Here is a 26,470-nt window from a genome sequence, read left to right as displayed (position 1 = left end):
GGTTATCGCAATTCTGCCACTAGGAAGGCAGGTAGTGCTGCCGTTGTCATCCACCCTAATGGTAATAGATTAGATAAATTTTCAATGTTAGAATAAGCAACTGGGTATGTGCCCTACTAACTGGATTGTCTGCCATACTTATCGCTCTTGAGCTTGTACAAATCACTGCCACAGACATTAATTATTTCTGATTCTTTATCTACACACTTGCTGTTTACAGAGATCAGAATGTAATGAAGACAGAGACAAATATTAAACATTATTGCTCAAGGTATTTGAATCAAGTTGTAATGGATCCCCGCCCATATAGGCCTCTGTGAGTATGACAAAGATGATGTTTTAGTCAGAATTGCTCTTGGTAAAGGTGGTGACAACAACATTGGATTGTCAAATAGAAGCCTTAAAACTGTAATTAGAAAGGAACTAACAGACCTCTTTGAAACACGACGAGTTCAGATAAGCACCAGTAAAAACATTTTCCATCACAGTGAACTGTGTAAGGAGAAAGTTCAAGATAAGCAATTACAAGATGTTGTAACTGCTAATGTATGGCTAAGCTATAGGTACTATTGGCGTTTTGGCCTATCTGCAGATGTTAATCATGTGAATTGTAAAGTTTGTGGTAAAAGATATGGATACAAACTAAAACACAAAGTCTTAGTTTGTGAAAAAAAAATAGAGCCTTTTAGGAATAAGTTTAAACAAACTCTGCAATAAATGTCACAACACCTTATTGTTAATAACAAGATGCCTGAAATTTTAAGTTTGTATCCACTTTTTGCATCTAGTCGGTAAAGCTTACCATATGAAACTATTTAATGTATGTAATGAAACATCTACAAAATGAGCTGTAACAACCTATGTAATACTAACCCAATGGGGTCTGACTAAAATCCTTTATGTCCTCTGTAATCCTTTTGCGCTACCGCTCTCATGATGAGCATGGGATGCACAATAAACTAACCGGTGTTACCGGCACCAATCAAATAAATCAATCAATGAAGAAATATATCCTGGGGTGGCAGAATGATGTAATATGGGAACAAGTATTGAACCCTCAACTTGGTCCCCCCAAAGAGGATATTACTAGGAAATATGAATCAATGCTGCTGCTCTTCATCATGCTGCTGTAATATTGGGAGAATAATAATGAATAATGTGTGTAAAGTGCAAGAAAAATGCAATGTAGATTTATTTCAGCAAATAAAAGCTTGTCAGAGGATGACATTGTATCATTCTCCAAAGATGTTTGAAAAATAAATTATCTTAGCTGGTGAAAAACTGCAAAATACATAATACCAGGCATTAATCTTTGTAGGGAATCTTTAAAAATTTCCAGGCGACAGAAATATGTTTGAGAGATCAAAAACAATGCTAATATTTATGGAAACACCCCATGAATAATACTTGCTTTTCCTTTGTCCTCCATTCACCTCATGATGGAGTTTCCTGCATCTCCATCCATGTCAATATCAGACATCTAATTCAAAAGTATCACCTGTTTCAGGAAAATCATCCCTATGCTTGACTGCAGTAACAACTTTAAATCAAAACTCGACATTTTCCTGACACAACTTCATGCAAGCATTCCCTCACTACTAGCGGCTACTCTTATTACAAGAGTTTGGAGACACTGTCTCACTATTCTTTGTTCTTAAAATATTGTTAACATTTTAAAAACATCTCTCAAACCATGCATTGATACAATTCTAATCCTTGTAATTCATAAAACGATGAAGAAACTGATATAACTGACGCCTACGTCAACACGTACCTTGTGGTTAAATTCATCAGGTATATCTCCAGTCTTTAGAAAATAAGATTGCTGAAGATTCAATATATTTTTTCCATCATTATAGAAGATGATTGATAAGATGATAATCAAATAAATACATAGTTATGAGAATAGCTTTCATACAAGCAAGAAATCGATGAATTCTTGTGCAAAAGACGATCATTCTCTAGTTGGATTCCAATAATATACGGTCAACTTTGGCGGGCAAACGGTAAGTGCTTGAGCCGGTTAATTTCTAAATTAAGAATTGCTTAAACTTCAGGTATCCCATCGCTCTAATACCAGAGATAAAGTTTTAAAGTACAGCCTAGTGCGTCATCATGTCAACGTTAGTGACATTAACTGTAGAATCCCCCTCCCTCCCCGCCAGGAGCCGTATGTGCGTAGTCCGCCCAACTTGTCTTCACGTTTTTAATTAAATCTACATTTAGTACAGCGTTATCATGGCCTGTTTACCGACGCAACATGGCTCAAACACTGTACTTTCATCATGTTGCCTCCACCTTGGTCTACGAGATGGCCTGATATAACATGATACGAGAATCTGTCACCACCGCCTGACGTCATATAGTACTGTTGCTCGGTCACGTAGTACCACCGGCCCCTCGCGCAGAACTGTTTTTAGTGTGTGTACGTGTGTGTGTGTGTGTGTGTGTGTGTAATTACCTATATGTCTAGTGCAGAAGTGTGTGGGTGTGTGTATGATTACCTATACATACTGTACAGAAGTGTGTGTGTGTGTGTATAATTACCTATACATACTGTACAGAAGTGTGTGTGTGTGTGTGTGTGTGTGTAATTCCCCATTTGCACTGTGCGAGAGGGTGTGTGTGCATGCGTGTGTGTGATCACCTGTTTGTACTATACGAGAGTGAATGTGTGCTGTACGGGAAGAAGTGTGTTATTTGTGCGTGGGATTTTTTTTATTCTTTATTTCACTACTGGAAAAGTGGTGTGATGGGGATGCTGGGGTGCATGTATGTGTGTGTTTGCGTGTGTGTAGTCGCGAGTCATTCGGCCGTATTTTTAAAACCTAGAAGCGGGACCCGCATTTCAGTCCCCATGGAAGGGTGCAGATTTTCCCGATATTGTATCCTTTATTTTAAGGGCGTTTAGCACCTGTCCCGCCCGCGGGTTCTCTATGGGAATGTGATGGTACCACTTTTTGAGCAGGAAGTCATTTTACGTCTTAGAGTTAGTAGCCCTGACGCTGATTTGTTGACGTTTCTTACCAAAAATCAGCCACCAAATTTAAGGAGTCTCGTATTTCGTACGCCAGTAATGACTTGTTCAACATGGTTAATTGAATATAAGGTAGATTATTTACCTTACTTATAAAATGAATGTGCAATAATTTGCCCACTACGTTTTTACGCCTAAGTATAGATGATCTTTTAAAAAAATTTCCTCGATAAAAAATGGAGTTTCATTACTGATGCAGTTTGGTTCATTTTTTTTTGAATGAATTGTAGATTATCTTCCATTTTCTATATTTTTCTCATCGAAAGTTTAGATGTGTATGATATGTAGTGGGGTTCTTCTGTCCCCACAGTTGCCCCCGCATTCCAAAATTATTTTAGTGAACCCCGCAACGAATAGATTTTCTTTTAGATAACAATTAAAGGTGGGAACTAAGTCTGGGTCCCGCTTTTGTCTTTAGAAATACGGCGGAATGTATGTATATATGTGTGTGTGTGTGAGTATTTTTCATATTTATCGTCATTACTCGCCACAGGAAGGTAGAGGGAGGAGCATAGCCTCACTCGCTCTCATCCACACTCCAACTGTCAGGTATAAAGCACCGAAACCACATACCTCCTCACTCACACTCTCTACCCACAGAACAGTCTGTGGTTTTCCCTAACCTCTACGTATGTAACTTTGTCTCATGGATATTCATTCATGCGTACTTGGCTGTGTCTACCTTATTATCCACGTTATAATTCATATATTGAAGGATTTTGGATAAGATCGCTCTTGTGAACAAGCTCCGCCCACTTGTTTGCCTGTGTTGACGTTCGGGCTCCAGCCGTTCGTGTACGTAAACAAAAAACCATTAACCTGATAATATAATTCTAATAATACATCTATATGAAAATAAGCTTCATATATTGGTGAACTTGATAAAGCTGTCCTTGTAATTACAATAGAAACCGAGACGTCCCGCGTGAAAAGTTTTATACTATGGATACACTGAATCAGGTAAACTACCGGTTCGGTAATTGAACTGCTAATTCTGGCGCAGCTCGCCCTACAGGACAGCGTCAACCGTTCATTTCTAGCTGGACCTCAGTGGGGGTAAGAGGGAGGACAGTTACAGGAAAATCCAGCTGCTATGTGATAGATTACGTTAGTAAGTATTAGTATTTTTTAGTGAAATTTAGTTACGACATCTCTGACATTAATGTGTTCATGTTATTAACTCGGATTTGTTGGAAAAAATGCATCTACATGACTTTTACTGCGAGTGTAAAAACGCCGTAAGCAAATTTCTTTGTCATCACGGGAAATTGTAGTGCAAGTGACTCGGTAAAAACATGAATTGAAGTGAATTACAAACATCAGAAGAATTTCAATACGCTTCAGACATTCTTGGACAAAATTCCAGTGATTATTTGTCTGTTAACTCGCCTGGTGGAGGTAGAAAATGGGAATAACTGATTGTAACAACATGCATCACAGCACATATAACCGTCACCCATGGTCGCGCTCACCACAATAGCACTCGCCTACCAAGCAGTGAGTAGTGAGTAATGACTTAAGTTGAAAAGTGTGTGTGTAAAGTGACAATGAAGACCGGAAGACTTGTAACATGTACAATTGGTGAAGTGTTACACAAAATTTTAGTTTATATGGCAATGGGTGACCATTATGGTGTGAATACTGGAATCTATGGAAACTGGTGATCAGTATGGTGACTGTATTGTAGTATATCGAAAAATAATGGACAGTATGGTTGAAATATTGGAATATAGAAAGTGGTGAACAGTATTGTGGCATACTGAAGAATATGGAAACTCGTGAACCATAAGACGGAAGGAACCATTTTTGGATATATGATTGCAAGACGATACAGAAATACTGCTACAAAGTCATAATAGTGAAGTGTGGATACTGTGGTGAAAATACTGCAACAGCAATTGTTGGTGACTGGTAACATGTGTGACGACAATGGCAAACTATTCTCATTATGGTGAATTGTGGACAGAATTGTGAAAATACTGCAGAAAGAGATTTTTATCAAGGATGAACATGGTGAAAATACTGCCGTAAGAAATTACAGTGAATGGTGACATGATTGAAAATATTCCTTCAGTACAGATGATAGTGACTGGTGAACGTGTTCGTGCAAGTACATCAATATTGTGAATGGTGAAAATACTTCGACAGAGATGATAGTGAAGAGTGAGCATGGTAATATCCTGCAACAAAAGGCATTATACTGAATGGTGAGCATGATGGTGAGAATACTGCAACAACAGAATAATAATGAATGGCAAACATGATGAAATTATTGCAATAATGGAGAGCATAGTAAATGGCGAACATTATTATGAAAATACTGTAACGATACTAATTTATAGTGAATGGTGAACATGTTTGTGGAAATACTCCAATAACAGAAGTACAGTGAATGCAGAACGTGACTGGAAATACACTACCAACAAGGAGTATAGTGAATGGTGAGAATAAAGATGCAAACACTACATTGAGACTATAGTGCATGACGAAGACAGCTATAACCCTCCCCCCAGACACTATATGCAGTCCGTGACTGCTTTTAGAAAATCATAAGTGATTATATTTGTGAAGGCCTCGTCACTAGTGACTGACGGCTGTCACAAACCCTACAGTACCTGGCGAGCGATGGGAGGGTAAGTACCAGAATGACTGATTTGCGGACGCTCGTGTTCTGTGTTTGTGATCCGTAATCTGCTCTCGTCGACTCGTTCATAATGCTGTAAAGAGTAATTTAATAGGGTGGGATTTTCAACGTTCACTGTAGTAACTTTTAATAGTAAATAGTTCATTATTGGTTGGTTTATGAGGGAGGGTTATGTAAAACAGATCTCCATGTTCATTCATTCACTCCCCTGTATCTTAGTCATCTGATTTCTCCCAACAGTCATCGGAACCTACGAAACCTCACGTAGGGGCTGAGAGTTACTTTAACTCTCAGTACCGCACCTTCTAATTGATAGAACACGGGCGTCCGTTTCCGTATTTGTTATCAATGTATTTCTTCGGTGATCCTGTTTCAACTACAAGGTGAGTTGTTTGGTGATCGTGTTTTACCATTATATGTAATGATCGACGTTTGGGGATCCATCTATAGGTGATGACAAGGTAAGTTGTGAATTAGAACCCCCCTTTGACCATCGTATTATGTTTATATTATGTTGAATGTCGTTAAGTGATCGTCTTTTAACTAATTTTTATATCGTGAACCCGTCTGGCGATCGTATTTCGACTAAGTATGTTGAGCGACGTTTGATGATCGTATTTCAACTGATTATGTATGTTGAGCGGTTTGATGATCGTGTTTCAACTAATTATAGTCGGTAAACCCTCTTTAGCGCTCATATTTCGACTGGTCAATATGTTGAACAACGTTAGGTGAGCATAGTTCAACTGATTTACATATTAAACCCTGTTTAACGTATTTGTTTCAACAGGTAAGTCATGTTGAAACACGTTTCGTGATCATGTGTCAAATACTATTTGGTATCAACTTCCGTTTTTTTTTTCTTTAATGTCTTGCGACTGTTTCGAATTCTTGGTAAATACTGAATAAGTACCGGTGGACGATTAGACCATTCAGTTTGACCTTACTGACATAACCTGGGATAAATTTTCACAACAAATAAGAATGGCCATTCATTTCAACATAGAAAATCTGCCAAAGAGATAAGTCTGAAATGTCTGTTGGTTCTCTGGCACTTATTCGGTTTAGGCAAATTCGTTTTCGGGATGAATTAAGTATTCATTTGTTTTATAGCAAATGTTGCTTAGCGGTCATGTTGAACTGATCACAGAGGTTATATGTTACATTGCTTGGTGATCATGTTACATTGCTTGGTGATCATGTTACATTGCTTGGTGATCATGTTACATTGCTTGGCGATCATGTTACATTGCTTGGCGATCATGTTACATTGCTTGGTGATCATGTTACATTGCTTGGTGATCATGTTACATTGCTTGGTGATCATGTTACATTGCTTGGTGATCATGTTACATTGCTTGGTGATCATGTTACATTGCTTGGTGATCATGTTACATTGCTTGGCGATCATGTTACATTGCTTGGTGATCATGTTACATTGCTTGGCGATCATGTTACATTGCTTGGTGATCATGTTACATTGCTTGCCGATCATGTTACATTGCTTGGTGATCATGTTACATTGCTTGGCGATCATGTTACATTGCTTGGTGATCATGTTACATTGCTTGGTGATCATGTTACATTGCTTGGCGATCATGTTACATTGCTTGGTGATCATGTTACATTGCTTGGCGATCATGTTACATTGCTTGGTGATCATGTTACATTGCTTGGCGATCATGTTACATTGCTTGGTGATCATGTTACATTGCTTGGTGATCATGTTACATTGCTTGGCGATCATGTTACATTGCTTGGTGATCATGTTACATTGCTTGGCGATCATGTTACATTGCTTGGTGATCATGTTACATTGCTTGGTGATCATGTTACATTGCTTGGCGATCATGTTACATTGCTTGGTGATCATGTTACATTGCTTGGCGATCATGTTACATTGCTTGGTGATCATGTTACATTGCTTGGCGATCATGTTACATTGCTTGGTGATCATGTTACATTGCTTGGTGATCATGTTACATTGCTTGGTGATCATGTTACATTGCTCGGTGATCATGTTACATTGCTTGGTGATCATGTTACATTGCTTGGCGATCATGTTACATTGCTTGGTGATCATGTTACATTGCTTGGTGATCATGTTACATTGCTTGGCGATCATGTTACATTGCTTGGTGATCATGTTACATTGCTTGGCGATCATGTTACATTGCTTGGCGATCATGTTACATTGCTTGGTGATCATGTTACATTGCTCGGTGATCATGTTACATTGCTCGGTGATCATGTTACATTGCTTGGCGATCATGTTACATTGCTTGGTGATCATGTTACATTGCTTGGTGATCATGTTACATTGCTTGGTGATCATGTTACATTGCTTGGCGATCATGTTACATTGCTTGGTGATCATGTTACATTGCTTGGTGATCATGTTACATTGCTTGGTGATCATGTTACATTGCTCGGTGATCATGTTACATTGCTTGGTGATCATGTTACATTGCTTGGCGATCATGTTACATTGCTTGGTGATCATGTTACATTGCTCGGTGATCATGTTACATTGCTTGGCGATCATGTTACATTGCTTGGTGATCATGTTACATGCTGGTGATCATGTTACATTGCTTGGCGATCAGTTACATTGCTTGGTGACATGTTACATTGCTTGGGATCATGTTACATTGCTTGGTGATCAGTTACATTGCTTGGTGATCATGTTACATTGCTTGGCGATCATGTTACATTGCTTGGTGATCATGTTTACAATTGCTTGTGATCATGTTACATTGCTTGGTGATCATGTTACATTGCTCGGTGATCATGTTACATTGCTTGGTGATCATGTTACATTGCTTGGATCAAGTTACATCTTTCTCTCACTCTCTCCCTGTCTCTGTGTTACCTTGAATGAACCTGACTGGAGGGAGGTGATCAGGTGAAAGAAAATCTTTCTATTTCTCTCTGTTTCTGTCACCTTCGACGACCCTGAGTAGGTAGGTAGTAGAGTGATTAGGGAAGAGAGGACCATTTTGCTAGATGAGCTCAGTGCGTTTTCTTTGCGTACCGTAAGTAAGTGTAAGAATAAGGCAAGTCTGCTGCTGCCAGACTCGTGATCCTACTGAAGCAGCGTCGGAGGTAAACCTCTTAGGATCTGCTTCCCATCGAGCACTCGGGAAGGTGGCCACGTCCACTGGTCGGGACCACAGGTCATAGTGTTATGCGTGTGCGTCTATCCGCAGAGATTGTTAGGGTAGTTAAGTAGTAAGTGTTCGGTTTCTTCTCTGTGGTATCAATATCATGGGCATGAATGGTCTTGGGATGATACTGAAACTGTTTGTAGTGTTATAGTGATGGATGATGCTCAGAGCATAATCAGGAGAGTGTGACACGTGTTTGTCTGGAGACAGTGGTTTTGATGGGTGTATGTCCGGCAGTTTGGAGTTAGGATATCTGTTGCTAAGTGCTTATCCGTTTTTTTCCTTGTGTATGTAATTTGTCATTGTTATATTTGCTGGGTTCTGTGAGGAGAGGTTACCGACTTGAGGCAGTGGTAAGCTATATATTTCTCCTTAGGGGTTGGTGGATTAGCTATGGAATGGTTTAGGTGAGAGGAGTTTAGTGATGCTGCATGGGAGTATCTTTGTTTGATAGCGAAGGTGTTGAGTATTTTGTGGTTGCTAGGCAGCTAGTGATCGTTCTGAGCCGACGAGCTAGCTTTAAGGGCCCTCAACTCCGGTGACTTCGTACATACTCTCTTCCTTGCCACTCGTCTTAACCCACGTACTCTGTGCATTGGTATGGCCCCTTCCTTGCCTTGCCGTGCCTATACACACTGAATACCAATGTATCTGCGGTAGAGTAGTAGTTGACCAGTATGGCCGACATGCATTGAGCTGCAAGGGTTCATTTGGGTGGCACGACAGGCACAGTGAGATCAACGACATCATCAATGGAAGTCTCCCTCGTCCAGTTGCCCTGCGCAGAAAGAGAAGCCCAGCTCCTCAGGCCCGATGGAATTGGCAAGCTGCCTGACGGTGTTACGTCATTTACTTTGGAAGATGGGCAGGCAGCTAGAGTGGGACTACACCTGCGCCTCCACTTTGGCTGACACCAGTTTGGATAGAACCTCAGAAAACCAAGATGGTGATGCAGCCGTAAGGAGTAACATAACAGGACGAGCTACGACGGCCCGGATCCACGATGCCTTTTCCATCTTGCTGGTTGAAGGACTCTGAGACCTCAGAAGAAGAATGTCCTTCATTTCCTCAGCGACTACGGATCCTCTACGAATCTGAGCAGCCGGCTTTCTGTTTCAGCGCCTGAATATAGCTGTTCGACGAGGGAATGTATGCTTTAACAGTTTCTTGGAGATGGAAGAACTTTTCGATCTGTTATTTATGATATCATACAATTGTTTTGTTTCCCATAATGTGTTAGCTTGCCTATAAGTTTTCATTTAAACGAAAGGTTTGTATGTTTAAAAGATAAAGATAAAAAAAAAGATAAAGGGGTGGTAGGGGAGGAGAATATATGTCATCGAAAGAGAGTTCCCTTTTTCGTGACTGATATTATTTTCTTCCCTGAGGCTATGGGCCCTTTAGTTGAGTTCAGAGGTGGTACCCCTATATATATATATATATATATATATATATATATATATATATATATATATATATATATATATATATATACATCCGGAATGGCTTAGGCCAGGATGCATCTTGTCTGCTGTCCCAGTCACCTCAGTTGGCGCCCGTCTGAACCCACAGGGTCTACATTTCGGTAGAACCCTTCGTTTGCCCTCTCCTCTCAATCTGTATACCAGTGGATCATCGGCAGAGAAGGTGGCTGACCAGTATGGCTGACATACATCAGTTAGATGGTCTGCTGGGAGGTGCCGGGCACAGTGGGATCAACGACATCATCTCTGGATGGCTCGCCTCAGCTACTTGCCTTTCGAAGACGGAACCTCAAGTCCTCAGACCCGACGGAAACGGCAAGCGACCGGACGGGGTAACATCTTTTGCCAGGAAGAGAAGCAGACAGCTGATAAGGGACTGCTTTGGCAGACTCCTAAATGGAGAGAACCTCAGAGAATCAAGGTGGTTCTGCAGACTTCAGGGAACAGGAGAAGAAAACGAACTACGACGGCCGGGGTCCACCTTACTTCTTCGTTGCTGCTGGTTCAAAGACGCTGGCGCTCTAACGTGAAAGAAACCTCTTGACATCCTCAGCTGATCGGAGCAAGTAGGGACGAGAAAGCAGCTGGATATCTATTCCATCGCCTCAACATAGTTGCCCATTGCAACTATACAAGTTGCATCAACAGTTTACGTTCTTCTTCAGGGACACTCGTGCAGTTTAACGATTTACAATGAACAGTTCATCTCGTGAAACTTTACAGCTGTGTTATGTTTCACTGTAGGGTATCTACTTGTCTTTATTTTCCCCCGCAGATGAATTGTATGTGCTTTAGTTTGTCACTAGAATAAAAAAAAAAAAGATAAAGCAAGGGGGTGGTAGGGGAGGAAAATATTTTACTCATGAAAAGTGTTACTCTTTTCATGACTAAGTTTTATTCTTTTCCCTGAGGCTGTGGGCCCATTGCTTTAACCTAGAGGTGGTACCCCCATATATATATATATATATATATATATATATATATATATATATATATATATATATATATATATTTTTTTTTTTGCTTTGTCGCTGTCTCCCGCGTTTGCGAGGTGGCGCAAGGAAACAGACGAAAGAAATGGCCCAACCCACCCCCATACACATGCCTTGATTCAATCCACTGACAGCACGTCAACCCCGGTATACCACATCGCTCCAATTCACTCTATTCTTTGCCCTCCTTTCACCCTCCTGCATGTTCAGGCCCCGATCACACAAAATCTTTTTCACTCCATCTTTCCACCTCCAATTTGGTCTCCCTCTTCTCCTCGTTCCCTCCACCTCCGACACATATATCCTCTTGGTCAATCTTTCCTCACTCATTCTCTCCATGTGACCAAACCATTTCAAAACACCCTCTTCTGCTCTCTCAACCACGCTCTTTTTATTTCCACACATCTCTCTTACCCTTACATTACTTACTCGATCAAACAACCTCACACCACACATTGTCCTCAAACATCTCATTTCCAGCACATCCATCCTCCTGCGCACAACTCTATCCATAGTCCACGCCTCGCAACCATACAACATTGTTGGAACCACTATTCTTTCAAACATACCCATTTTTGCTTTCCGAGATAATGTTCTCGACTTCCACACATTCTTCAAGGCCCCCAGAATTTTCGCCCCCTCCCCCACCCTATGATCCACTTCCGCTTCCATGGTTCCATCCGCTGCCAGATCCACTCCCAGATATCTAAAATACTTCACTTCCTCCAGTTTTTCTCCATTCAAACTCACCTCCCAATTAAATTGACCCTCAACCCTACTGTACCTAATAACCTTGCTATTATTCACATTTACTCTTAACTTTCTTCTTTCACACACTTTACCAAACTCAGTCACCAGCTTCTGCAGTTTCTCACATGAATCAGCCACCAGCGCTGTATCATCAGCGAACAACAACTGACTCACTTCCCAAGCTCTCTCATCCCCAACAGACTTCATACTTGCCCCTCTTTCCAAAACTCTTCCATTCACCTCCCTAACAACCCCATCCATAAACAAATTAAACAACCATGGAGACATCACACACCCCTGCCGCAAACCTACATTCACTGAGAACCAATCACTTTCCTCTCTTCCTACACGTACACATGCCTTACATCCTCGATAAAAACTTTTCACTGCTTCTAACAACTTGCCTCCCACACCATATATTCTTAATACCTTCCACAGAGCATCTCTATCAACTCTATCATATGCCTTCTCCAGATCCATAAATGCTACATACAAATCCATTTGCTTTTCTAAGTATTTCTCACATACATTCTTCAAAGCAAACACCTGATCCACACATCCTCTACCACTTCTGAAACCATACTGCTCTTCCCCAATCTGATGCTCTGTACATGCCTTTACCCTCTCAATCAATACCCTCCCATATAATTTGCCAGGAATACTCAACAAACTTATACCTCTGTAATTTGAGCACTCACTCTTATCCCCTTTGCCTTTGTACAATGGCACTATGCACGCATTCCGCCAATCCTCAGGCACCTCACCATGAGTCATACATACATTAAATAACCTTACCAACCAGTCAACAATACAGTCACCCCCTTTTTTAATAAATTCCACTGCAATACCATCCAAACCTGCTGCCTTGCCGGCTTTCATCTTCCGCAAAGCTTTTACTACCTCTTCTCTGTTTACCAACTCATTTTCCTTAACCCTCTCACTTTGCACACCACCTCGACCAAAACACCCTATAACTGCCACTCTATCATCAAACACATTCAACAAACCTTCAAAATACTCACTCCATCTCCTTCTCACATCACCACTACTTGTTATCACCTCCCCATTTGCGCCCTTCACTGAAGTTCCCATTTGCTCCCTTGTCTTACGCACTTTATTTACCTCCTTCCAGAACATCTTTTTATTCTCCCTAAAATTTAATGATACTCTCTCACCCCAACTCTCATTTGCCCTTTTTTTCACCTCTTGCACCTTTCTCTTGACCTCCTGTCTCTTTCTTTTATACGTCTCCCACTCAATTTCATTTTTTCCCTGCAAAAATCGTCCAAATGCCTCTCTCTTCTCTTTCACTAATACTCTTACTTCTTCATCCCACCACTCACTACCCTTTGTAATCAACCCACCTCCCACTCTTCTCATGCCACAAGCATCTTTTGCGCAATCCATCACTGATTCCCTAAATACATCCCATTCCTCCCCCACTCCCCTTACTTCCATATATATATATATATATATATATATATATATATATATATATATATATATATATATATATATATATATGTATACTAACCTCCAACAGCCAGGATCAAACCCGGGTCCCCTGCGTAGAGGCAGGAGCACTACTGTTAGGCCATGATCACCCCTAAAAGGGAAACGACTATTCGAGTACTTATGTAATCGAATACCCTTCGTCTCATGTTGGTGAACCAACGGGGTCTCCACTGGTCGTCTTCCTATGAAAAACGACCAGTATATATATATATATATATATATATATATATATATATATATATATATATAATTTTTTTTTTTTTTTTGCTTTGTCGCTGTCTCCCGCGTTTGCGAGGTAGCGCAAGGAAACAGACGAAAGAAATGGCCCAACCCACCCCCATACACATGTATATACATACGTCCACATACGCAAATATACATACCTACACAGCTTTCCATGGTTTACCCCTGACGCTTCACATGCCCTGATTCAATCCACTGACATCACGTCAACCCCGGTAAACCACATCGATCCAATTCACTCTATTCCTTGCCCTCCTTTCACCCTCCTGCATGTTCAGGCCCCGATCACACAAAATCTTTTTCACTCCATCTTTCCACCTCCAATTTGGTCTCCCACTTCTCCTCGTTCCCTCCACCTCCGACACGTATATCCTCTTGGTCAATCTTTCCTCACTCATTCTCTCCATGTGCCCAAACCATTTCAAAACACCCTCTTCTGCTCTCTCAACCACGCTCTTTTTATTTCCACACATCTCTCTTACCCTTACGTTACTTACTCGATCAAACCACCTCACACCACACATTGTCCTCAAACATCTCATTTCCAGCACATCCATCCTCCTGCGCACAACTCTATCCATAGCCCACGCCTCGCAACCATACAACATTGTTGGAACCACTATTCCTTCAAACATACCCATTTTTGCTTTCCGAGATAATGTTCTCGACTTCCACACATTCTTCAAGGCTCCCAGAATTTTCGCCCCCTCCCCCACCCTATGATCCACTTCCGCTTCCATGGTTCCATCCGCTGCCAGATCCACTCCCAGATATCTAAAACACTTCACTTCCTCCAGTTTTTCTCCATTCAAACTCACCTCCCAATTGACTTGACCCTCAACCCTACTGTACCTAATAACCTTGCTCTTATTCACATTTACTCTTAACTTTCTTCTTTCACACACTTTACCAAACTCAGTCACCAGCTTCTGCAGTTTCTCACATGAATCAGCCACCAGCGCTGTATCATCAGCGAACAACAACTGACTCACTTCCCAAGCTCTCTCATCCCCAACAGACTTCATACTTGCCCCTCTTTCCAAAACTCTTGCATTCACCTCCCTAACAACCCCATCCATAAACAAATTAAACAACCATGGAGACATCACACACCCCTGCCGCAAACCTACATTCACTGAGAACCAATCACTTTCCTCTCTTCCTACACGTACACATGCCTTACATCCTCGATAAAAACTTTTCACTGCTTCTAACAACTTGCCTCCCACACCATATATTCTTAATACCTTCCACAGAGCGTCCCTATCAACTCTATCATATGCCTTCTCCAGATCCATAAATGCTACATACAAATCCATTTGCTTTTCTAAGTATTTCTCACATACATTCTTCAAAGCAAACACCTGATCCACACATCCTCTACCACTTCTGAAACCACACTGCTCTTCCCCAGTCTGATGCTCTGTACATGCCTTCACCCTCTCAATCAATACCCTCCCATATAATTTACCAGGAATACTCAACAAACTTATACCTCTGTAATTTGAGCACTCACTCTTATCCCCTTTGCCTTTGTACGATGGCACTATGCACGCATTCCGCCAATCCTCAGGCACCTCACCATGAGTCATACATACATTAAATAACCTTACCAACCAGTCAACAATACAGTCACCCCCTTTTTTAATAAATTCCACTGCAATACCAACCAAACCTGCTGCCTTGCCGGCTTTCATCTTCCGCAAAGCTTTTACTACCTCTTCTCTGTTTACCAAATCATTTTCCCTAACCCTCTCACTTTGCACACCACCTCGACCAAAACACCCTATATCTGCCACTCTATCATCAAACACATTCAACAAACCTTCAAAATACTCACTCCATCTCCTTGTCACATCACCACTACTTGTTATCATCTCCCCATTTGCGCCCTTCACTGAAGTTCCCATTTGCTCCCTTGTCTTACGCACTTTATTTACCTCCTTCCAGAACATCTTTTTATTCTCCCTAAAATTTAATGATACTCTCTCACCCCAACTCTCATTTGCCCTTTTTTCACCTCTTGCACCTTTCTCTTGACCTCCTGTCTCTTTCTTTTATACATCTCCCACTCAATTTGTTAGCGCAGGCACTTAGTTGAATGCGTCAAAAAGCTAGTCTTTATATCGAATAATTGCCGGTTTTAGGAATTTTAATTAAATGACCGATGTTGCCAGGCATTTAGTTGCATGTCTGGAAAAAGAAAAACTTCGGAAATTTAACAGATTCGTTGCGCATTGGATCTTTATCACTTCCTCGCTTCTTGATGAAGGGCCCGAAATCTTCACATTGGAGACATCAAACCTGTGAAGCAAAGGACCGTACGGAGTCGTGTTGCACAGAAATCAACCTTGAAGTGCTGAACAGTTAGTAAGCTGAGAACGCAACCCCAACTGTTCATTATTATTGTTATTATTATTATTATTATTATTATTATTATTATTATTATTATTATTATTATTATTATCATTATTATTACTATCATCATTGTTACTATTATTATTATTATTATTATTATTATTATTATTATTATCATTATTATTATCATTATTATTATTATTATTATTATTATTATTATTATTATTATTATTATTACTATTATTGTTGTCTCCATGGTTGTTTAATTTGTTTATGGATGGGGTTGTTAGGGAGGTGAATGCAAGAGTTTTGGAAAGAGGGGCAATTATGCTGTCTGTTGGGGATGAGAGAGCTTGGGAAGTGAGTCAGTTGCTGTTCGCTGATGATACAGAGCTGGTGGCTGATTCATGTGAGAAACTGCAGAAGCTGGTGACTGAGTTTGGTAAAGTGTGTGAAAGAAGAAAGTTAAGAGTAAATGTGAATAAGAGCAAGGTTATTAGGTACAGTAGGGTTGAGGGTCAAGTCAATTGGGAGGTAAGTTTGAATGGAGAAAAACTGGAGGAAGTAAAGTGTTTTAGGTATCTGGGAGTGGATCTGGCAGCGGATGGAACCATGGAAGCGGAAGTGAATCATAGGGTGGGGGAGGGGGCGAAAATCCTGGGAGCCTTGAAGAATGTGTGGAAGTCGAGAACATTATCTCGGAAAGCAAAAATGGGTATGTTTGAAGGAATAGAGGTTCCAACAATGTTGTATGGTTGCGAGGCGTAGGCTATGGATAGAGTAGTGCGCAGGAGGGTGGATGTGCTGGAAATGAGATGTTTGAGGACAATATGTGGTATGAAGTGGTTTGATCGAGTAAGCAATGTAAGGGTAAGAGAGATGTGTGGAAATAAGAAGAGCGTGGTTGAGAGAGCAGAAGAGGGTGTTTTGAAATGGTTTGGGCACATGGAGTGAAGCGTCTGGGGTAAACCATGGAAAGTTGTGTGGGGCCTGGATGTGGAAAGGGAGCTGTGGTTTCGGGCATTATTGCATGAGAAGCTAGAGACTGAGTGTGAACGAATGGGGCTTTTGTTGTCTTTTCCTAGCACTACCTCGCACACATGAGGAGGAGGGAGATGTTATTCCATGTGTGGCGAGGTGGCGATGGGAATGAGTAAAGGCAGACAGTGTGAATTGTGTTCATGTGTATATATGTATATGTCTGTGTGTGTATGTGTATGTGTACATTGAGATGTATGGGTATGTATATTTACGTGTGGGGACGTGTATGTATATACATGTGTATGGGGTGGGTTGGGCCATTTCTTTCGTCTGTTTCCTTGCGTTACCTCGCAAACGCGGGAGACAGCAACAAAGCAAAATAAATAAAATAAATGAATAATTATTATTGTTACTAATATTGTTATTATTATTATTATTATTATTATTATTATTATTATTATTATTATTATTATGATGATGATGATTATTATTACTATTGTTATTGTCATATTCATTAACAAGATGACAAGGTATGGAACTACATCCCTCGCTGCCCGCTAATTATTTCCCCTTCCCCCAGCCACCACCAGCCCGACACCTCACCCACCACCACAGCTCGTTTGGTAAGCACGGCCGTGGTTCAGCACTCCCACTCACTGGCTGCCTTTAAAACACTCCCTGCTAATCTCTCAATTCTGTCCACCAATTTAAAATTCATCTTTCTTCCAAAGTCGTCGTGCCAAGGGCTATGAACTGAGCCTTGTGTGATATTTACCTCACTTTGATAATACATTGTTGATTACACACCTGCCAAGCTAATGCTGATTAAATTCTTCACTCATTTTCTTTCTACGAAAAATTAAAACATGGCACGAAATAGCATACCTTTTGCCATCATAGTAATCCAAAGGAAGATGTTTGAGGATGTTAGACTGCTTTGAGAACTTCACTGTGTTTACATCTTGGCTGTAGTATGTTGTTGTCTCGTCGTCTTCTAACATCTCCACAACCTTTGTCGAGAATCCCAACTCCGTTTCTTGCCACATAATCACCACACAGCACTTGGCATTTATCCTTTTCACTGGCCGAGTCCAGAACCAACTGACGGGTGCAGTGGCTTGCCGTGGCTGACGGTGGTGTTGCAGGTTAACGACCTCAACAAGCTAGTCATAACACCGCACTGAACTGGTACATCGCCTACCGGGCTAGGATGTTGAAAAATCCCGGAATATTCCAGGCTTTTAATTAAATCCCATCGTAAAATTTAGGTAATAAATTAAGTGGCCTGACTGACTCTGGCATTTAGTTTTGACAATTTTTTTTTGTCGTTTAACTAAACGCTTTTATTAAGAAAATGCCAGTGTGATATATATATATATATATATATATATATATATATATATATATATATATATATTTATATTATATTATATATATATATATATATATATATATATATATATATATATATATATATATATATATATATATATATATGGTATCCCTGGGGATAGGGGATTAAGAATACTTCCCACGTATTCCCTGAGTGTCGTAGAAGGCGACTAAAAGGGGAGGGAGCGGGGGGCTGGAAATCCTCCCCTCTCGTTTTTTTTTTTTTTAAATTTTCCAAAAGAAGGAACAGAGGGGGCCAGGTGAGGATATTCCAAAAAAGGCCCAGTCCTCTGTTCTTAGCGCTACCTCGCTAACGCGGGAAATGGCGAATAGTTTAAAAGAAAAGAAAAGATATATATATGTGTGTGTGTGTGTGTGTTCATTTTCTTTATTTTCATTTATTTTCATTTTTTACCTCAGAAGCCGACAACAGTTTGCTATCATTCAGTTGCTGAACTAACATGACGAGTCTTCAGTCAACGTGGGGAGTGTTGCCACCAGCGCTCAGGGCCGCACCAAGTATTTGGGCAGGACTCTGCCTGGAAATATGAGATACGTCCTGTAAGATGTAGGCAAATATACAGTAGATATTACACGTCGAGTCACTGAGCAGTCCATCTGTAGAACGTAACTCTGATACCTGTTGTTTCTCTTTGACGTGTGTGTGTGTGTGTGTGTGCGTTCCCGGACTCCGCCTGTTCGAGGTTACACCACAAGTGGGAAGTCATCTTTGATGTGGCGGTATCACTGGGTGTATACAAGAGCCTTTCGAAAGGTCCTGGGGTAAATATATATATATATATATATATATATATATATATATATATATATATATATATATATATATATATATATATATATATATATATATCAATACCCTCCCATACAATTTACCAGGAATACTCAACAAACTTATACCTCTGTAATTTGAGCACTCACTCTTATCCCCTTTGCCTTTGTACAATGGCACTATGCACGCATTCCTCCAATCCTCAGGCACCTCACCATGAGTCATACATACATTAAATAACCTTACCAACCAGTCAACAATACAGTCACCCCCTTTTTTTTAATAAATTCTACTGCAATACCATCCAAACCTGCTACCTTGCCGGCTTTCATCCTCCGCAAAGCTTTTACTACCTCTTCTCTGTTTACCAAATCATTTTCCCCAACCCTCTCACTTTGCACACCACCTCGACCAAGACACCCTATATCTGCTTGAGAGGGTGAAGGCATGTACAGAGCATCAGATTGGGGAAGAGCAGTGTGGTTTCAGAAGTGGTAGAGGATGTGTGGATCAGGTGTTTGCTTTGAAGAATGTATGTGAGAAATACTTAGAAAAACAAATGGATTTGTATGTAGCATTTATGGATTTGGAGAAGGCATATGATAGAGTTGATAGAGATTCTCTGTGGAAGGTATTAAGAATATATGGTGTGGGTGGCAAGTTGTTAGAAGCAGTGAAAAGTTTTTATCGAGGATGTAAGGCATGTGTACGTGTAGGAAGAGAGGAAAGTGATTGGTTCTCAGTGAATGTAGGTTTGCGGCAGGGGTGTGTGATGTCTCCATGGTTGTTTAATTTGTTTATGGATGGGGTTGTTAGGGAGGTGAATGCAAGAGTTTTGGAAAGAGGGGCAAAAATGAAGTCTGTTGTGGATGAGAGAGCTTGGGAAGTGAGTCAGTTGTTGTTCGCTGATGATACAGCGCTGGTGGCTGATTCATGTGAGAAACTGCAGAAGCTGGTGACTGAGTTTGGTAAAGTGTGTGAAAGAAGAAAGTTTAGAGTAAATGTGAATAAGAGCAAGGTTATTAGGTACAGTAGGGTTGAGGGTCAAGTCAATTGGGAGGTAAGTTTGAATGGAGAAAAACTGGAAGAAGTAAATTGTTTTAGATATCTGGGAGTGGATCTGGCAGCGGATGGAACCATGGAAGCGGAAGTGAATCATAGGGTGGGGGAGGGGGCGAAAATCCTGGGAGCCTTGAAGAACGTGTGGAAGTCGAGAACATTATCTCGGAAAGCAAAAATGGGTATGTTTGAAGGAATAGTGGTTCCAACAATGTTGTATGGTTGCGAGGCGTGGGCTATGGATAGAGTAGTGCGCAGGAGGGTGGATGTGCTGGAAATGAGATGTTTGAGGACAATGTGTGGTGTGAGGTGGTTTGGTCGAGTAAGTAATGTAAGGGTAAGAGAGATGTGTGGAAATAAAAAGAGCGTGGTTGAGAGAGCAGAAGAGGGTGTTTTGAAATGTTTTGGGCACATGGAGAGAATGAGTGAGAAAAGATTGACCAAGAGGATATATGTGTCGGAGGTGGAGGGAACGAGGAGAAGTGGGAGACCAAATTGGAGGTGGAAAGATGGAGTGAAAAAGATTTTGAGTGATCGGGGCCTGAACATGCAGGAGGGTGAAAGGCGGGCAAGGAATAGAGTGAATTGGATCGATGTGGTATACTGGGGTTGACGGGCTGTCAGTGGATTGAATAAGGGCATGTGAAGCGTCTGGGGTAAACCATGGAAAGCTGTGTGGGGCCTGGATGTGGAAAGGGAGCTGTGGTTTCGGGCATTATTGCATGACAGCTAGGGACTGAGTGTGAACGAATGAGGCCTTTGTTGTCGTTTCCTAGCGCTACCCCGCACACATGAGGGGGGAGGGGATGGTATTCCATGTGTGGCGAGGTGGCGCTGGGAATGAATAAAGGCAGACAGTGTGAATTGTGTGCATGGGTATATATGTATGTGTCTGTGTGTAATATATATGTGTACATTGAGATGTATAGGCATGTATATTTGCGTGTGTGGATGTGTGTGGACGTGTGTGTATATACATGTGTATGGGGGTGGGTTGGGCCATTTCTTTCGTCTGTTTCCTTGCGCTACCTCGCAAACGCGGGAGACAGTGACAAAGCAAAATAAATGTAAATAAGATATATATATATATATATATATATATATATATATATATATATATTATATATATATATATATATATATATATATATATATATATATATATATATATATATATATATATATATATATATATATATATATATATATATATCTATACTATAATACTTTGCCGCTGTCTCCCGCGTCAGCGAGGTAGCGCAAGGAAACGGACGAAAAAATGGCCCAACCCACTCACATACACATGTATATACATACACAAAGAATTATAACCTTAATATTAGTGAAGGTCGATACAAACTGGATAGCTTTATTGTTGATAGAATTTGTAAACAATTCCCTTTCTGGTCCACATAATAAGTTTATGATACACTCGTTGTCTGTCTTGGACAGTCACTTGTTTACCAAATGGCGTCCTTGCTACGTCTCTTAGTTGGATATCAACTGGCCTATATTTCTTTCTTGTATCTCCCCTGAAGATGTGATCATTACACGAAAGTGCACTTGGGAACTTATCGTGTCTCGTTTCCTCGTGGACTCATAGGAATATACGTGAGCACGCGCTAAATTGTGATTCTTTCCAATATATATATATATATATATATATATATATATATACTAGCGAACATGTAGTTGACCTTGTGTTGCGGAATGTTCAGTCTACATGTTTGCGTGTATGTTGAAGGCCTCATCACGTGTAAGGTGAGAACATGTGTTCTTCTGGAGACCTGTATCCTGCAAGGGGTGATGCATGTGCCACGTTCCTCTGAGCATCAAGCACGTGCAAGGGAAGAATAACTCATCATGCTCTTCTGAAGAAGGTTCGTCATTTGCAAGGGCGGAACTAACTGTGTTCTTCAGAGGGCGTGTTATCTGCAAGGGACGAACTAAGTGCCGAGATCTTGCCAGGAGCATAACGTGCAAGAGATTAGTTACGTGTTGTTGTGCCAGATCTAAGGATTCATCACGCGTTACGGAATAACATTTGTATTTTGTTGTTGCTTTGTTCCGCTGGGAGTCCATAGACAGCATCACTGTTCGTCGATGAGATGTAGGCAGAACTTATAAACTGCCCCGTCTTGAGTAGGATTGTTTTCAGAGATTATCCTTGTCTTCCTCTCTCCATGACTGTGTCATTTCTTTGTACCCAATTCATAGTTTCTTTTCCTTCTCTCTTTTGTCTTTCTGTAGAAATACAAACTGCCTCATGACCTTTGTACTGTTATCTTGATTACAGAGATGACTTTGCACGAACAAGTCATCATCGGTGTTTGACGGCGTGATCAAGCAAGGTTCCTGGTTCCCACGATTATTTCCTGGTGTCGGAGATTGGCTGTAGACTGCTACTGTGGGTCATTTAGAGTGACGTTGGCGTGGGCGATGTGTCTTAAGTCGATTTTACCATTCTCATGGCTTTAAAGTATGTTATATGAAACTGATGTGAAGAATAGTGATTTCGGTCGTGATTCAAGTGATATGAAAATGGTTGTACCTCGATGGATAAATTTTACTCTTCATTTTTATCAAAATTACGTTACGTCTTTTAGAGGCATTAGGGCTAAATCTATTCCACTGGGTTTGCTCCCTTATTAGTTCGTCTCTGTGAAACAGAAGCAGAGTTCTTGCGGTACTCCCGACCTCCTCATCCGAGTCCATACTGGCGTCCGCCCCTGTATTCAAGGTGAGGTTTGCACCCAATTCTGCCTAGTGTCATAGAGGCGAATGTTGTCGTTACTTGAACGCCCGTGTTGTGGCTTTCTCATCCCCCCAATCGATCGTGTAAAGTTATAATAAAAAGTTGTTATTGTCCCTCTCAGGTTAGAATCTCCTCGTATCATGCTCTTAAAGACCATATTCATCAATGTTTATTCCCCCTGGAGATCATTCTCACTAGTCGTAATCACGAAAGTTTAACCTTATACGTGGTAACAACCCTCGCCCATGATCTGTATGGTTCTTGTGCTCTCTCTCTCTTTTTATTCCCTTTCCTCTCTCCTCTTTCCCTCCCTTCGAACCTTCCCCCCCCCCCTGCGGCCGCCTCCCTCCTGCTTCCTGGCTCAAGTGAGACTCGATGGTGATGGAAGAAAAGGGGGTGAGAAGGGAGTAGGAGAAATGTCATGGGAAGTGGAAGGTGGCCAGAGTTTCTAAACTTATCTATATTCTTATTCGCTTCCCTGAGGCTGTTAGCCTTTTACTTGAACCTGGAGGTGGTTCACACACACACACACACACACACACACACACACACACACACACACACACACACACACACACATAAATACAGAGAGAAAGGTTACCATTATGTAGGTATATGACTGCCATCATACAAGGATAATTGATGCTAATTTGGAAAGATGCTGGTTGTCGTTATACAAAGATTCTAGTTGCTATTAACCAAGGATACTGGTTGCCATTATACAAAAATACTGGTTTATATATTCAAGGGTGCTAGCTGCCATTGCTCATGGATACTGGCTACCATTATAAAAAGATACTGGTTGCCATTATACAAAAATACTGGTTATGAAGTTCGTGTTGGTGAATGACTCGTTGATGAGAAGAGAAAGTCAAGGAATGAGTGAGTGATAAACTAACGATTAAGGCGTTTGAAAGAATGGTAAACTTGTGGGTAAATAACCACCTAATTTTCGTTGCTCCTGCCTCGGTACATTTCGTTAAGAACCCGACTTCTGACTTCAGTATGTTGGAATTACTTTTAGTTGCAAATGAGGAACTTGTCTGCTGAATGAGTTTATAGTTGTGGCGTTCATGTATGGGTGGCTGAAGACGTGAAGGCTTTTATTGTCGGTAAGCGTGTAAATGTCTGTGCTTGCATGTTGTTGGTCGAGTGTAAATTGACGAGTGTGCCCACGAATTCGTGCAAACTGAAGCTGCAGTTTGTGTGTGTGTGTGTGTGTGTGTGTGTGTGTGTGTGTGTGATACCTATTTGTATTGTACGGACAATGCAAATAATCGGAAGTTGCCCCTTTCTTACTCCTCACCAATCTTTTAGTCTGCGTCGGAGCTCACTCTCTCATAGGATGGTCGTTACACATGGCCTCTTCTTCCTGAAACCGTATTTTCTTTCACTTAGTTTTTCTTCTAGATGTGGTCATCCATTTACTCTCTGATGATCTTTTCCTGTACGTTATAGACTACGTTCTTCAGGGAGGCCGGTCTGTAGTTCACCGTATCCTCCCATTCTCCTTCCTTACATATCCTTACATACCAGCCCTCCTCTATTCCCTTGCCACTTCTGCTTTCTCTCGTGACATCTTGAACATATCAAAATTGGTTTGTCAGGTGTATCAGCACACACCATTGACACAAATGGGGGTATTTCTTAAGGACCATGAATCAAAAGTACATGGGTCAAAAGATTCTTTAAGTAGCCAATTTCTCTTTTCTAGATATGTCAGTCCTCCTCATTTATTCTCAGTGGTGCTGGGGCTATAGTATCTTCCACTGTGAAAACACCTTAGAACTCATTCACTTGGGTTTCTGTCATCCTCTACAGCTCCTCCCTCTGAATCCCTTATCCTTATCAGCTGCTCTTGAACTACACTTTACTTCTGTGGAATCTTGAACTGTCCTCTGCCTTGTCCACATATTCTCTTCAAAGGTTCTTTGTTCCTCCTTGGTCGTCCTTCTATATTCGTCTCGCATTTGTAGCTTTACCAAACTTTCTCTGGGCCAAATGTTCGACCTTACTGCTTTCTGGGGGAATGAACGAAAAACATCTCGGAATGAGATCAAACGATAGAATTCTCGTGCACTCCCAACATCTCGTATGCTCTGAGTGTTTAGAATATTCGAGTGCAAACATGGCACTGAGTGCCTTTGTGTGCCGAAGAATTGGACAAAGAGTGTAATAAATATAATAGGGAGGGTAATGTGGCTGAAACGCGGCCAGAATGATATATCTAGAGAAGTGTTGGCCATGAGAATCTCTGCAGCATTACTAATGAGGGTAATTTGGGTACGTTACAACATGAGAACGAGTACGACCAGCACGGGTTGCATGCTTATATGTTGTAGTAGGGGGGGAGAGAGAGAGAGAGAGAGAGAGAGAGAGAGAGAGAGAGAGAGAGAGAGAGAGAGAGAGAGAGAGAGAGAGAGAGAGAGAGAGAGAAGAGAAAAGAGAAGAGAAGAGAAGTCTGACGGTCTATATAGATGTTACATGTCAAACGATATCCTGTTGTAAACCACATTCTTATTCTAGAATGATGAGGTTAGGATGGACCAGGAAGAATCTCTCTCTCTCTCTCTCTCTCTCTCTCTCTCTCTCTCTCTCTCTCTCTCTCTCTCATATAGGCAGCTGTAATGATAAAGAATGGGAGAAATGCCATGCATTGTATATAAGGAGAATCAGCTTGGAATTTTACAGAGAAGAATACGAGTGAATGCCATTGGCGTCTGTTTATACTAATCTATGCTAACCCATTCTCTGGTAATGAGTGTATGTAGGAAGGGCACGTCTTTCCAACCTGGATATAAAATGGAACGCGTTGGTGTACACACACAGGTACCAGCGTATATTCATGTAGTGTAAACCCAAATCAAGTTAAGGTTTTGTCCGACCGGTATTTAAGAGTATGAATGTTTTTTATGCCCAAAGAACATTGGTTGGTAACTTGTTTCACTGCTGGACGGTCTATTTGGAGTGAATCCCCCCCTATATCAGTATTTGATCATTTTGTAAGTTTCATTCCATTTGCTCTCGTAAATGGCTTGCTTTGTATTCCAAATTGGTCTTTATGATTTACAGTGTTGTATGAAATTCAGGATATTGAAGACTAATATCGCGTTACTACACACACTCGACACTTCTAAGAAAAGAAAAAAAAAAAAGAAAAATAAACGATCTTCGTGGCTTTATTTCGTGGTGTAGTTTTCTCGGATCTGGAACCAGGTTTGTAGTTTTATCGCCCTTCTTTGTATGTGTTCTAGGTCGCACTGCATGCACTTCGGGGGACTGGAGCTAAACCCGCATATTCTC

The 26,470-nt window shown here is 40.9% G+C and overlaps 1 long non-coding RNA gene across 1 annotated transcript in view; it reads left to right on the top strand.

The window, feature by feature from the left end:
- The first annotated feature begins 4,093 nt into the window (after nt 1-4,093).
- The window catches only part of LOC139752792 (uncharacterized), a 27,999-nt gene continuing 5,622 nt past the window's right edge, over nt 4,094-26,470 (top strand). The window contains exon 1 of the long non-coding RNA XR_011713587.1: nt 4,094-5,670. This is a non-coding gene — a long non-coding RNA (uncharacterized lncRNA). The remainder of the gene's footprint in view (nt 5,671-26,470) is intronic.

The sequence above is a fragment of the Panulirus ornatus genome, chromosome 13 (genome assembly GCF_036320965.1).
Source record: "Panulirus ornatus isolate Po-2019 chromosome 13, ASM3632096v1, whole genome shotgun sequence".
NCBI lineage: Eukaryota > Metazoa > Arthropoda > Malacostraca > Decapoda > Palinuridae > Panulirus > Panulirus ornatus.
This window is presented reverse-complemented; position numbering and strand designations above follow the sequence as displayed.